The sequence below is a fragment of the Perca flavescens genome, chromosome 9 (assembly GCF_004354835.1).
Source record: "Perca flavescens isolate YP-PL-M2 chromosome 9, PFLA_1.0, whole genome shotgun sequence".
In the NCBI taxonomy this organism is placed as follows: domain Eukaryota; kingdom Metazoa; phylum Chordata; class Actinopteri; order Perciformes; family Percidae; genus Perca; species Perca flavescens.
Window position 1 is genome coordinate 23,549,807 of NC_041339.1, and position 15,339 is coordinate 23,565,145.

Below are 15,339 nucleotides of genomic sequence, written 5' to 3' on the forward strand. Positions count from 1 at the left end.
GCCATTGGATCAACACTAACTATAAAATCAAAATCACAATCTGGATCCTATCCAATAGCCCTTGTGTTGTCCTTTATGTCATGGGGACTTAGTTAGGGACTTGGTTAGTTTATTTATATTTTGTATTAGCCTGTCCAAACGCGTTTGATCGCAGCATGCTGTTCACGTGAAATGACATCACATAGTACACGAGAGTCACCGGGGGACCCGAAGCTCAATGCCAGGCCAATGCAAAAACGTCAAATAAGGGACTTGTAACTTTATCAAACTAGACATGACCCTCCCCTCACCAATAATCATTTTTCTATGACCCTCCAAAACAATTTAGAAAAAAAGGAATGACCCTCCCCCAATAATTTATCATTACCTTCTGTACTGGTTTGCACTTGGCAAAGGTTTACAGATTCCCATTGTTTTTTTATAGCAATGCCATATGTGACTAAACCTCTGCATTCTCATCTGACGCATCACACTTCTCTGTTATGGTGTGGTGGCCATTTCAATAGATTTATTCACTAAAATAGTTGTGGAAACACAAAAAGCATGGAAACTAAATATTCCTGCATTACTGCATTACTTCAAATACTAAGTTACTTCTCTAGGAAACTAGTATTCTAATGAAATAAAACAATAAAACATTGAGACCATTCAGCAAAGCACTCTGGGTAACATTCAACACACAAATACTAGGCTTCCTCCACTTCGCCGTTTAAACAAAGTGATAAACGTAAGTCCAAATCTACAAAACCCGCAATCAATTAGTAAGCTGACATCAAATGTGGCATTTATAAAACCTTTATTGCAACCTTGGCACGGTAAGATGTCCAGACTATCCACAGTCATTTTCGTTTTTTGCGTCCTGCTGCTCCCATCGTCAGCCCCCTTTGCAATGTCTTCAAACTAAGTTAAAAGAAGTATGGAAAGAGAAAAAATATATGAAATAAATAAATAAAATATTTATTTATACACCTACACACACAAAATACAACCCAGTGGATACACTGACTTTATCAAGCTATGGCCTTGCTTTTGGCCTGTGTGGATGTTTTCCTCCTACAAGAGCGCTACTGATATTTCCTCATCTGTCCCCCATGTGCTAGATGAAAGGGTTTGAGATAAGGAATGAAATGGTGGGTGTGCGAATAACTACAATTTATTACACTATATACACTGAGTATGTGAGAGAAGATTTAAACACATGCAGTGCAGAGTAAAGCCAAGATTAGAGACATAACTTGAAGAAACTAGCAGACAAAAACACTTTTCCTACTATCGTATAAATGGATGTAATGTATTGGATACCATTTCAAGCGTACAGTGCTAAGGTGACATACGTATATGGTTTGGATGTGAATGTTATAACCTGAGACCATGTTCACACTAAACTGAAAGTAAATGTCTTCTCTGCGTATTGACCTGCCATACACCTAAAAGGCAGTGTTGTGCACAGTGGATACATTTGAAAATACCTGCCTCATGTTACAAGGCAAACTGAGCTTTTCCAAAACTATGATGCATTGATGCAAACTATGTCATATGGAATTTGGTGGTGATGAAGATAAAGACACTTCAGCCTAAAAAACACATGCAAATAGATCAAACAAAAGCAAAACACATAAAACACCCAATTTTGTAACACGTGCAGAAATGCTGCAAACACAGAAAACACAACCAAATATAGAAACATGCTGCAAAAACAAAAACAAAACACAACCAAATAAAATGCTAACTGGAAGAACGTGAAAAAGAGCCAGAAGAATGACGTCCTCAACATCAAGGCAATCTGCAAAGCATCACTGTTTGTGGTGGCCTTGCGGTTCCTCCCTGCCTCTAAAACAAAGCGTCCAGCTGCTGGGAACAAACAGGCAGGTTCTGTTAAGTTGAACTCTAAAGTGGTCCATTTGGTAGCCAATTGCATTAAGGGTCAGATGCTAATGTACTCAGGTCACTACTCTTATTTCTCAACTCAGGGCTGGCAAGATGTGGTTCCTGACGCACACAGTGGTGGAGGTTAAAGGTTATAGATTCACCTGTGATAATGTTAATATCAAGATGGCCTTGTCTTTTTTGTACATAGATCAAATCTTAGAAACAACATACTGTACATGTTATCTATACCTGTAAACTAAAATATATATAATTAAAGCTGCAAGCAGCGATGACGGGCCCTCGGTTCTTGCATTGGGGGGTACTGGCAGACACAACATCACATGTAGACCACACATTCTAAGTTTCATGTAAATCGGAAAAACTTTTGCCAAAATACAACCGTTCCTGTTTCGACACCCACCTACAGGTACTTGGTCCTCCATAACTTGCGCATTGTTTTAGCTATCAAAACTCTTTTGATAACTTTTTGTCACGATGGCCGATTCACTCTAAATTTGGCATGGATGCTCAAGCCCCTATGCGGAACATCTGTGTCATGTGTGATGGCAATCAGAATGAATCTTGCTAAGATACGCCACTTCCGGTTTCGACAGCCCCCTACAGGAGGTTGGTCCTCTGTAACTTGCACATTGTGTTAGTTATCAAAATTCTTTTGATAATGTTTTGTCATGACGGTCCACAGAGTCTACGTGCACATTTTTGTGCAAATGGGACTCACGCTCTAGGAGGAGTTAAAAAAAATAGGTTTCGCTCAAAGCAAATTTGCTAATTAATTTAAAAAATGAAAACAGCGCCATCTAAAGGCCAATCAACGCCATATTTATCACACAGCCTCACTGGAACATGAGGAACAACTCTTCTAAGTTTTGTGTCCATCGGAATAGCTGTTGGCAAAATACAACCGTTCCTTTTTCCACACCCACCTACACGAAGTTGGTCCTCCATAACTTGAGCATTGTTTTAGCTATCAAAATTCTTTTGATAACTTTTTGTCACGAGGGTCCTCCGAGTCTATATGCAAGTTTTCGTGCCGATGGACTCATGGCCCAGGAGTAGTTAGACAGAGTAGGTTTCCCGTATATCAATATTTTGCTGATTAATTAAAAAAAATTAAAACAGCGCCATCTAATGGCCGATTTACACCAAGTTTGGCACAGATGCTAAACCGGCTATGAGGAACAACCTTGTCAAGTTTTGGGCCAATCGTAAAAACTGTTAGATAACGCAACTTCCTGTTTAGACAGGAAGTTGCTATAACTTGCGCATTTTTTCAACTATCAAAATTCTCTGGATAACTTTTCGTCATGACGGTCAACAGATACTACCTGCAAAGATTGAAGAAGATTGAAATCACGGCCTATGACGAGTTTGAAAGAATGTAAAACACCTGAAAAATGCATAATTAAAAATGGCCGCCTTCCGGTTGGGCGGAGCTAATGAATGTAAATGGGAAATATGTCCGCAATGATTAGAGCAATATGTGTATTAAAGCTGGTGAAGATTGGAGCAACTATGTCCAAGTTGAGGCCTTCCACGCCTTAGGGGGCGCTATGGAGCCTGTTTACAGGTATGAGCCAAATCGCTGTAGAGTCTCGCAAAGCTCCCAGGTGTTTATATGTGGGCGCCAATTTTTGTGAGTTTTCGTATATATTGAGGCCGTCAAAAATGTGCCCAAGGGCTAAAACCAATTAGGGGGCGCTATAGAGCAACCGTACCACTCCCAAGCCTAAATGTGAATTCAGATGAAAGAGTTTAATATTCTGCACATGGCTGCAAAAGTTTGAGAGTTTTCGTGCATCCTAAAGTCCTCAAACAAGTGTTCGTAAAATGAAGATTTTTTCACGAAAACCAAGATTTCGGAAATATTAGAATTTTGTAATTTTTTTCTAAAAATAGCACCATAGACTTCAAGATGAGATGTATGTTCCCTCAAAAGTTGGTAAATTAACTTATTACTTTTGTCTAATTTAAGGCGCACGTTAGGGGGCGCTATGGAGCCCCCTGGCAACGCCCAAGCCCAATCACTACAGAACTTTGCAATTTTCACCAGATGTGACGTGTGCAAATTTTTGTGAGTTTTCGTGCATACTTACCCCCTCAAAAATGCAACAAAGGACTTGGAAAAATAATAATAACCTGACGAAAAACAATAGGTTCCTTCGCACTTTCAGTGCAAGGCACCGTTGGACTTTTGTGCTCGGGCCCTAATAATATATAAAAACTAAAAATGTGTGAATTAGGAAACAAAAGGACTCTTGACGATTTAAGGTGCAGACACACAGACCTAGCTATAAAACTCGGAAAATACACTGAAGTGCACTAAGGGATTCCATGTAGCCTAACTAAACCAACATTTGTCCAGACAAGCTGGCTTCATCAGGGTTCCTGACTTGAAAGTGCCATTCATTCCATTCATTAAATGGATCTCAGTCAGCTGCGGATTACTTTAGATCAGACCCACAGAAATGCATCAAAGAAGCATTTCACCCACAATGAGACCCAAACACAAAGTACATTAAAATATTGTTCAGAAACAAATGGCAAGTTCTGTTGTAAAAATATATGATGTGGATGCAGAATTTAGAGAAATATTGAGATTGAGAGTGTGCGAGTCTAAAGGAAAAAGGAAGACATGGACAAAAGGGAGGCCTTTTGTTTTCACTCTTGAGCCTTATTTCATCAATGTTAAATTCTATCTGAGACCACTCTTGCAGATATTCTGCTTAAAGGTCTATTTAAACACAATATCCAACTGCCCTTATGCTACCAACGACTTTGCACAGTTTCCAGACACAAAGCTATATCTCATTAACTCACAGAAGACCTTTCCTGAAACAGTGCACCAATAAAATCCTTTCTTTCCATTCTTGAATCCAGAATTACATTTTATTGAGGTCTTTACACAAAAAGCTCCAGCCCTTGAAGGACGGTCTCAATTTCAGCCAGGAACAGCTCACCAAACACACTAAACAAAAACCTCAGCTAAATGTAACAAGGAAAACAAGCCGGGTGATCTCTTGGGGATAGCATGACCCTACACAAGCATTAGCCTTCATGATGATGTTCCTTGCTGTTGAGTAAAATAACACGCTTGGTGACACCATGGCATAAAATAACTGGCTATACCATCGCGGAGAAAAAAATGGAAAAATTAAGCCTGTGGAGAGATGCAAGATCCTGGAAAATAGGACATGTTTAATGGTGGAAGAACAATGACATACTTACAAATTGTATGTAGATGGTCAATTCTTTAATCAAAATTATTTTATCACCTATTAACTATAATTCAAAAAAATTCTTCACTGCGCACTTTTATATCTGAACATGGACTCAGCGGTGGTCAATTTGTATCTATTTTCCACCAATACTCCTTCTTGCTCATCTCAGCACAGACACAGCACGTTTCCACAATACCATTCAAATTTTCATAACCATATATATATTTACAGACAACCTGCATACACATACACACTTGTAGTTTTCTCAAAACAAACAAATTACAGAGCAGTATACTCTGTATTGCCTAAACAGGAATCTGTGTATGTGATAAAGGAAAATAATGCACATTTAGGAGATACAAAAAACATAAGACTCATCAGAGACACCTTGAAGTGCCCTATTCTCTGCTTTTGTGATTTCATACATGCAATCTAACCCCCTCTGATCTCATCACGTCGACTTCATTACTCTCTATATGTCATTGTAAACTAAACTACAGAGCAGCCTGAAACTCCTATTAACCTCACAATTTAGTTTGCATGCATCAGTTCCTACTGTACCATTCTGTTCACAGTATACATTAGCTGCTCTTTTCCATTTTTCTCTTTGTGGCTAGATCTGTGTATGTAAGATCACCGTATCCTAGTAAATTATATTACACTCCACTCCGGCTAACACCTTAAAATCATTCTGATTGATTTCCTCAACATTATGCAGAATCAGACAAGACCATGGCAAGACAATTGTCACCCCTTTTCATATATTTCCTAACAAACACTTTACCAGTGGCCCCTCTTTTTTGCATCCATACATACACATCCATACATTTACTCACTCACATTCACATAACCCACCTCTATCTATTTTGTTATATGCATTTATTTTACATGACTACACACACACACACACACACACACACACACACACACACACACACACACACACACACACACACACACACACACACACACACACACACACACAAACACGGCCATCCATAGTGCATATACCAAAGGTATCTACATTCACACAATACATATATTTGATATATATTTCTCATTACTGTAAATGACTATCCATAACATCACCTCACCAGCTAAAACAAAAGTTTTAGGTCGCCTGGGTAGTTCACCTGGTAGAGCAGGCGGCCATATATAGAGGTCTACTCCTCGATGCAGAGGACGCAGGTTTGACTCCGACCTGTGGCCCTTTGCTGCATGTCATTCCCCCTCTCTCTCCCCTTTCAAGTCTAAGCTGTCCTATAAAGGCCTAAAATGGCCAAAAAATAATCTTAAAAAAAGGAGTTAATCATTTTGGCAAACTAGAATATATTTGTTATTTGTTACAATTTCTCTTATCTTCAAAGAGAGGTATCTAATTTAATCCATTAACATTATCTCATAGCTTTGTCATTACAGAATGTTACGGTACTGTAGCTTAATAATCATTAATGCTTTACCATATTTGATACCTATATCCCAAATTTAGATGATCACGTTTTCTCTCTCCTAAGAAACTGTTCAATTTCTAAAATCGTGATAAGAGATACAGGTATTAACACCTAGACAATCAAAGTTTCCCAAGTACTAAGAAAATGGATATCCATTGAAAAATTAACACGTGTGAATTAGACCTTGGTTATAGTTGGCAATCACTTTATCCAATACAGACCTTGGCCAACCACCAACCGCTCCATATGAAACAGAACATCACTTGACAAAAAGCTTTTGAGAAAGTGAACCCAAAATTCTTGATAGCATTATTCTTTGTTGTAGATTAACTTCACAGAGTTTCACAGTGCACACAAGGATCAGGAAAAGGTCTTCGGGCTCTCACTCCATGGTCGGCATAGGTATTGAGCCTGCAATTTTGACAAAACACCAACACAACAGAAACCCAAATTCTTAACACTAACCACAAAATCAGCCTATATACAGATGAGATATTAGTTTATGTAAAGGTCCAGAAGCCACTTCAACAATCTGTCCTACCAACACAGTATTACGTTAAATGGAAATAGAAGGAAAAAAATCAACATACCTTAACCTGAATCTGACATCTATTCATCATGCACACAGAACAACCATGCTTGTGATCACCACATCACCTGAATCCCATAACTGCTCCATAGATTATAGTGACCAGCAATTATGTACCTGCGCTTTACCACAAGAGTGAGTCTAATCACCAAGGAAGTAATCTTAAATGTCTTTCTTTTTTTCTCTCTTTCTTTTATAAAATTCTTAAATGGGAAATGAGGGGAATACATATTAATCAGTGCAACTCGCCTATAAAATATCTTTTGTCTCTGCCAATAATTACATTACACATTTTTGCAAACTTGGACTCTTTTTCTCATTCTCACCTTCATGACTTCAAACCATGATTCTGATGTTGTGCAACATGAGCCATCATTTTTCATACATAAGACATTTTCTTTAAATTATAATATTTTATCCAGGTGCAAAACAATGTGCACCATCCACCTAGCTGCTGGTAAATCAGGATGTTGGTTAACGGCTCTCTAAAAGAAGTCCAGTATAGCTGCTCAGTGGTAAGCGACCAAGAGAGTTTTCAGCTGTTGGAACAGAAAACAGTTCCCTGGCACAACTTTGTTTAACTTAATCTGTCGAGCGAGGCAGAAGTGGAAAGTGATTAATGCTCAGTATATTCAGATACTTAATTTGGAATAAACATACAAAGAAAGAATCCATAAAAAAACAAACACACACACACACACACACACACACACACACACACACACACACACACACACACACACACACACACACACTCTGTGACACTATGGCCGACATAGTGTAGGGTGGTGATGGTGCATTGGATAGGACACATGCCTTTGGTGTGGGAGACCTGGGTTTGATTCCCACTGCAATACATCTACCAATGTGTCCCTGAGCAAGACACTTAACTACTAGTTGCTCCTGAGGCGTGTGATCTCTGACGTATATTGCAATTGTAAGTCGCTTTGGATAAAAGCGTCAGCTAAATGACATGTAATGTAAAAATGACATACATCCGTCTACGAACACCAGCCCTAAGCATGCTGCTTCGTTTTTACTCTAATGAGCTGTAGTAGTGGAAAAGATAGTGCACCAAAGCTGCAGAAGAAAACAACTAACTGAACTTTGCCTAAACATAGCCAGAGGGTCATACCTGTAGTAAATGTCTCCATAGATGCAGCGCAGACAAAACAAATGTTTTGTTCTTAAAGCAAAGCGACAATACATTGACAATACATTATCTGGGAAATGCTGAGAGTTGTAGTTGATTTTCTTCGCCTCCTTTAGACATGAACGCACCAGGAAATATAGCTGAAAAAGAAGGTGTCTTCTAACTTCATGCCCATCTGTGTACTATAGGCATGTTGAAACAGAAGTTTGGAGGACAATTACTCATGGTGAAAGGTGTGACTCATACTGCTATTTTCAATACACAACTATTCCTCATAGGTGGTGTATTCATACCCTCTAATACGACCCATAGGAGCATTTCATAAATTAACGCCCTAGTGGTGACAGGAAATATGAAATACAGGAGCGTTTTCTGTCCTCACAGATAATCCACAGAACGTAACAGTTGCTGTTTAAAAACCCTTTGTTAACGTTGTCAAACGGTTGCAGTTTGGTTAGGTTTAGGCACCAAAAGTACTTAGTTAGGTTTAAAGAAAGATTGTGGTTTGGGTTATGTTACTTCACTTCTGGTAACGCACAGAACTTGACGTAGTTCTGTTTATTCCACAAAAAAAAACTAACCCCGGTCCCCTGGGTTAATGTCCTGTGTTTATTTTACCCATCTGCCACCACAACCGGAATATGGCGCTCTAATGCATCATCACCTTACTTTGTTCTTTTTACTTCGTAATAATTACGGGAGGCCACTAGAGGGCGCCACCACTATAAACGTAAGTATGAGTTGTAATTGCTGCTTGAATAAACAATTTATGGGAACATTTTTCAGGGAAGGACAGTCTCTTAATACATTTCACTGAGCTGCCATTTTGCTTATGCTAGCAAGGAGATGGACACCTTGACAGGCCGCATGGCTGTTGGCTGTTTGTAAGAATCAAACATGTTACATGACTCTCTTTTAACTGCTAGTTCTTCCTGAACATCCCAAAGATTTCATCCTACTTGCTGAGTCATTGAACTGTGGATGAGAAGTAAACCAAATAGAGTAGGCCTATCTTTCCTTTTCACGACAGTGCTCCAATTTATTGTTCCCCTCTCAAGTTAACTGGGCTTCAGATCCTGGAGCAAAAGAACTCCCAGACAAAAACAATTAGGCCCAAGATCATTATTGCACTCACATTAATCCAACAGCTCAACTTCTCAGCTGCTGTCATTTAAAAATAACTGTGTAGACCCACTGGAGATCTGATAATTATGCTCCCCTGCCCCCCCTACATAATCCCACGTTCTCACAGTTCAACAGTAACACAAAGGCCACAATTAAGTCCACATGGTCATTGTAATAGAGGAGATTGGGCTCCTTTTTTTTAGTGTGAGCACCATATGAAATATAAAAGCTGTCATCTCCCTATCTTGCAGTGCCTTAAAAGACCTATTGTCATGAAATCAACACAAGCCAACACAAACAACTAAACAGAAAGGCAGACAGCTTGGAGGCTATGCAAAAAATGAGCAAACAATAAAGTTATGACCCAGAGTGTAGTCTTGTTTTGCCAGACCATCCTCCACACGCAGAGGAGGAGGGTCTGGCTACTCCACATAGCATTCCGGGATGGGAGAAAAACATGCTCTGGTTTATTGGCAATTCTTTAAACCAATCACAATCGTCATGGGCGGCGCTAAGCTCCGCACGGAGATGCTGCTAAATAGCTTCGGGAAGGAACTTGTTTTGGTGGAACGTGTACGTTCAAAAGTTCTTTTAGTCGTGCGAGAGAAAACTCAGATTGGACAGATAGTCTAGATAACTGTCTCAATTTACAATGCAGAGATCTGAGGAGCAGTTAACCATAGTCCTCATAAATCGATCGGAGTTTAAAATTCCAACCCAAAGAAAGCGGAAGGAAATGGACAGCAATCCCGGAAGTGGAACGTCATGGATATAGACTACCCAGAGTGTAACATCATGGATGGATACGTAAACATCCATTACAGTTTACAGACTTCCTGTTTCACCTTTGACCTAACGAACATACCCTAACTGTGAGCACTCACGGTTTTCATGTGCAAATAAGTTTTTAGATTATTAGTGACGTTAAAGGTGGGCTCACTCTTGTTCTCATTTCTGAATAAATAGGTAGCTACTGTAATCTGGCAGAATCCTTGTCTGGCCTTCTTGTTCTTGTTACCCTATTGGACCTATTTTTAAGCTATTTATATTATACACACAGCTCTGAGATCTCAGCATTTACTTTGGTGGGCACAACATTATCATGACAGAAGGATCCGAGGGCCTAAGCTACAAAAAACAAAACCTAGTTGTCATAAACCATAGCCTTCTTTTAGAATACAAACAGCTTCCTCCCCAGCACACCACACCTTGAAGATGCACTGGAACAGCAGAGACACTAGGGGGAGAGAGGTGTCTTCTCTTTGGATGAGCTTATCGTCATGGCCTGGTCTCATCTCAGCAAACGAGTTCTGACACAGGCAGTAGAGCTGAGTTCTGCTTAAGCATGACATATATTGTCACACAGGAGGACACATTTACCATCATAGAGGTCTCATGTCGATGGCTCATCCATTTTGTGTTAACACAACCACAGTCAGATGAAGGATACAGAACGGTAGGAAAGTCATTCAGACTGATTTTGCCCCCTAAACCCATAAAGGTTACATTAAGAACAGAGGCAGAGAGCCCTATTCATTATGTGGGGAATTTCCGTGGATGCAGTAGTTAGTGAACGCCCTCTTTTTTTTTCGGGCTCATTTTTGCAGGTTGAGGCCTGGGTGGCTGACTGAGCATTATGCAAATGTTAGTGTGTGGATCCGCTAGAATGAGAGGTGCCCTGTCAGAGGACTCCAAACTATAATAATAAAACATTATCATCATTTCTCAGCTAGTGCTGGAATGTGATTTAATTGTGCTCAAATGGACATGTTTACAGGGAGGCTTTAATGGTTCCATTGCTGATGGTTTCATGTATCCTTAATCATTACTGTAAAATTCACTTGAGAGCATCGCAGAGCAGATAGCACTGTGGGGGTTTATTCTCTGCCATCATTCTTACGCTCTGTTTCCCATTACAGAACCATTATCCCTACAGTACTGAGCCTGTTTTATGAGTGTTTTAGCTGACATTTAAGTTTTTTTAAATTAGTTTTTTATTTTTTATTTTTTAGAAACAACTGTAGAAGAACAGTTTTCTCAAGATATAAGACTTTTCTGTTTGAGTACAAAGCTTACTGGTCTTGGTGTTAGTAGGCCATAAATAGTGACTGTCTCTATATAATTCCAAGTAATTTAGAGTAATTCTTGCCAGATACATTCCATGGCCTTGTACGGGCCATGGAATGTAGTATATGTAGTAAAAACCTTAAAATGTGTCTTTCTTCTCAGCCACAGAGCCAAAATTAAATCCCACTTTGTACACTGAGTCAAATTCATCTAAGAATGAGGAAATATTGCCTGGGGTGCAATTTTTATGTTTAAGATATTTTTTTCAAATGCATCTTAAAACTAGATCTGTCAACCTTTTCACAATAATGATGAAGGACGAAACAGGTTTAACTGCATTGTAAATAATAGAAATAGTGTAACCAAATGGCAAATGTAGCTTTTAAACTGAATACAAAATGGATTAACCCTTGAAACACAGAGCCCAAGGCAAAACATGGACTTCCACACTGAAACTTGTAAAATAGCCGTGGGCAATCAAAGCAATGGGCACTGGTGGAACATCTACAGCAAGTGAGGAATCAGAAGTCTTTAAAACTTTTCTAGAAAAAAAAATAAAAAATCCTTATGCTAATTCTTTATTTAATGTTTATTTGACAGGGTCAAATGCATGGAACATTGCTTTATAAAAAACAGCTCAGCATACCTAAACTAACACCAACCCCATCCCCCCCATAACAAAACAGTTGTCTGCTTGTGCATCCAAAATAACCCATATGAGCAGATCTGGCCACCACACTGGTAGGAGGAAGACACACAAAACTAAGGTTTGGTTAAGATTAGGAAAGGTTTTCGGTCATGCCAAATACCCTACGGATTAAGTGGTACTTCAACAATTTATTACTGCACTTCCACAAAGTTGAAAGACTTGCAAGACACACATTTTCAAAAAGGTAAGCTAAAAATCGATGCAGCACAGGGTGATACTGTATATCCTGACCTTTAGGCCCCAGTATGTATCAAGCTCTTAAAAAGCTAAATCCTACATTTACCATAATGCTACTTGATGCAGGCTTGTGCACAATTCAGAATTGAATTGAGAATGACTCCTAAATTCCAATTCAATTCTTGAATTGAAATTGAATTGATGTCAAAAACAGGATCTAGAATTACAATTCAAATTTGAATTAAAGGAAGCAGAATTGCAATTCAATAAAAATTCAAAGAAATTCATATACATAATTTAAGTGAAGTGTTTAACAATGAAGCTTTACAATATATGTCAGATATGATTGCATTACATATTCTATGAATGATATAGTTTGAACTACTTGTACAGATTACATTAACAGGAAATGTTTTCCCCCAACAGTGAATGTTTAAAGCTCTAGTCACAAAACAAATAATTAAGTTTGATTTATTGTAATTGTAATTTTGTGGAACATGATGGAACATGACTCAATTTCCCAGAATGCTTTACTTTAACCAAGTATTTTAAATGGTTACCAAAAAATTTGAGGTGGACATTTGTTTGAAAGCTTCATCTGAACTAGTTCATTTTGAAGAACCAATTCCAACACGAACACCTGGAAACCACGGAGCCATATGCAAGCACTGCAGTGCTCCAGTCTGTGGCTCGATAAAGGCTACTTCAAATTTCAAAAGGCATCTACAAGTAAGTTAACAGACCGACAGTCTTTTATTTTGAAAACCATCTCTTGATGGTATTATGCTACTGATATTTCATATCATCAGTGTTGGGGTCACTACTCAAGAACGTGTAATACACATTATTCACTTTAAAAAAAACAAAAACATAATGCATTACCTTACTTGTTATTCTCTATGGATAGTAACTCATTACCCCACTCATTACATTACTGTAGCACAACACAGCAAGAGCCTGTCATATAGCTCATAAAGGGCTTAAACCCACCTTCAACTCACAACACAACAGTAACAGTAAACTTAATGTGTTACATTACTCAGTTACAGCCAAATGTAATTATATTATGGCATTATTTCGCAAGGAGTTACCCCCAACACTGGATATCTTATGTGTTTAAAATCATGCAAGCACACTTTTTACTTATTACTTATTGTAAATCAAGAAAACAATTCTTGTCAATTGTGGAGTTCATAGAAATATTTGTTCTCTTAAAGAGTGATCTATATTGAGGGACTTTTTTCCTACAGAAGAAACATCAGGAAATCTTGGAGTGTGAAACCAGCGGTTACAGAATCCAGCCAAACGGTGGTGTTATTCGATTACTTTGAAATGAAATTGAATAACATTGGAACAAAACTAATTAAACAACATTGAGGGGGTAATTTATTTCAAGAATTTGATCATTATCTATATTCTGGAACAAAATGTATGCAGGGTTGAGGAGTGACTAGTTACATGTAATGAAATTATGTTATTAAATTGCAAAATTAATGTAATTGTATTTAGTTGTATTACTGAGGTAAAATGTGTAATTCAATTAGTTACTAATCAAATTGAAAGGAAATTGCTTTACATTGATAAAGTAATCCTAATAAAGTAATCCAAACCACATTTACAATGGGTAACTTCTAACAGTAAGCAATCACATTTCCAAAGTAACCTTCCTAACACTGAATGTACAGTATGTGACATTCTTTCTGTTGTGTGACTGTGTGGAATTTCTTTGAATTGCAATGAATTTAATTCCACTTCCTGTCATTCCAATTCAAATTCAACTTCCTGTGGGGCGGAGTCAATTCAATTAAAATTCCAATTCATGAATTGAATGTAGGCCAATTCTGAAATTCTGAATTTTGCACAAGCCTGACTTGATGATGATCTTTTATTAGACTTCCCCAGCCAGTGTCAAACTGAGATAACCCTGATGAAAACCCTGAAAAGGATTCATCCTGGGGGGACCAAATTTCATTGTAGTCCATACAATATTTGTAAACATATTTCACTCTGGACCAGCATTGGACCGATCAATCAGCAGAGCTGTCCCTAAAACAAAGCTACTGGCATGGCTATGTGTCGAATATAAACAGAGGAGTCGTGGGACTTTGCAGAGAGAGAGGGGAAGAGATAAATATGGTGGATGAGGGAAGGCCGAATTGAATGAAAAGAGCAAGGCCGAAAGAAAATGAGAGAATATAGCCCTTCTTCCCTCTCTAACAGGAACATGTTTTAATAGCAGTATCAGTCAGTGGTCGAGTTCTGGCTGAAAACAGAGACAGAAAGGATGTAGGGAACATAACAGATTATAGGAAATAACAGGACAAGGGCATAAACACAGGAGTCATTTCACCGTTTACTGGTGGCAGATGCTCAAACAGCAGGGGAAAAATGCAGCACTCAAGATACTTCTCAAAACGAAAAAAAAAAAGTATTTGTCTGAATGCACAGATTCCATGTGTTGTTGTGTCAAAACTAAATGTGTAAGTCACTGATAGCATTACTAAGCATATCTCACACTAATGTAATTAGAGTAGAGAAAGCAATAGACTCTGGAGATTACAATACATCATCTATGTTAATCTCTGATTTAATTGAACGGAAATTAGGCTTCAGAGTGTTTATCACAATGATGAAATACCATATAATATCCTGCAGATGGCAGCAAAGCCTTTTGAGAAAATAGGTATGAGTGTCAGAGGGGAAGCAGAATTCAGCAAAAATACAGTTTAGACAGGATAAGTGCAATTTCACATTATTATTACTAATTCCCAGCTTCTATCTATCTATCTATCTATCTATCTATCTAATCAGTCAGTGTTTCTTCACCGTGTGCTCCAGTCATGATAGTGATATTCAGTGATCATGATTTGACAGGTAGATGGAGTGGATCCATCACTTGTACTTGGAATACCCTGAGGTGGAAAGAGACCCTGCTGTCTCTGCATTTTATATATTTATAA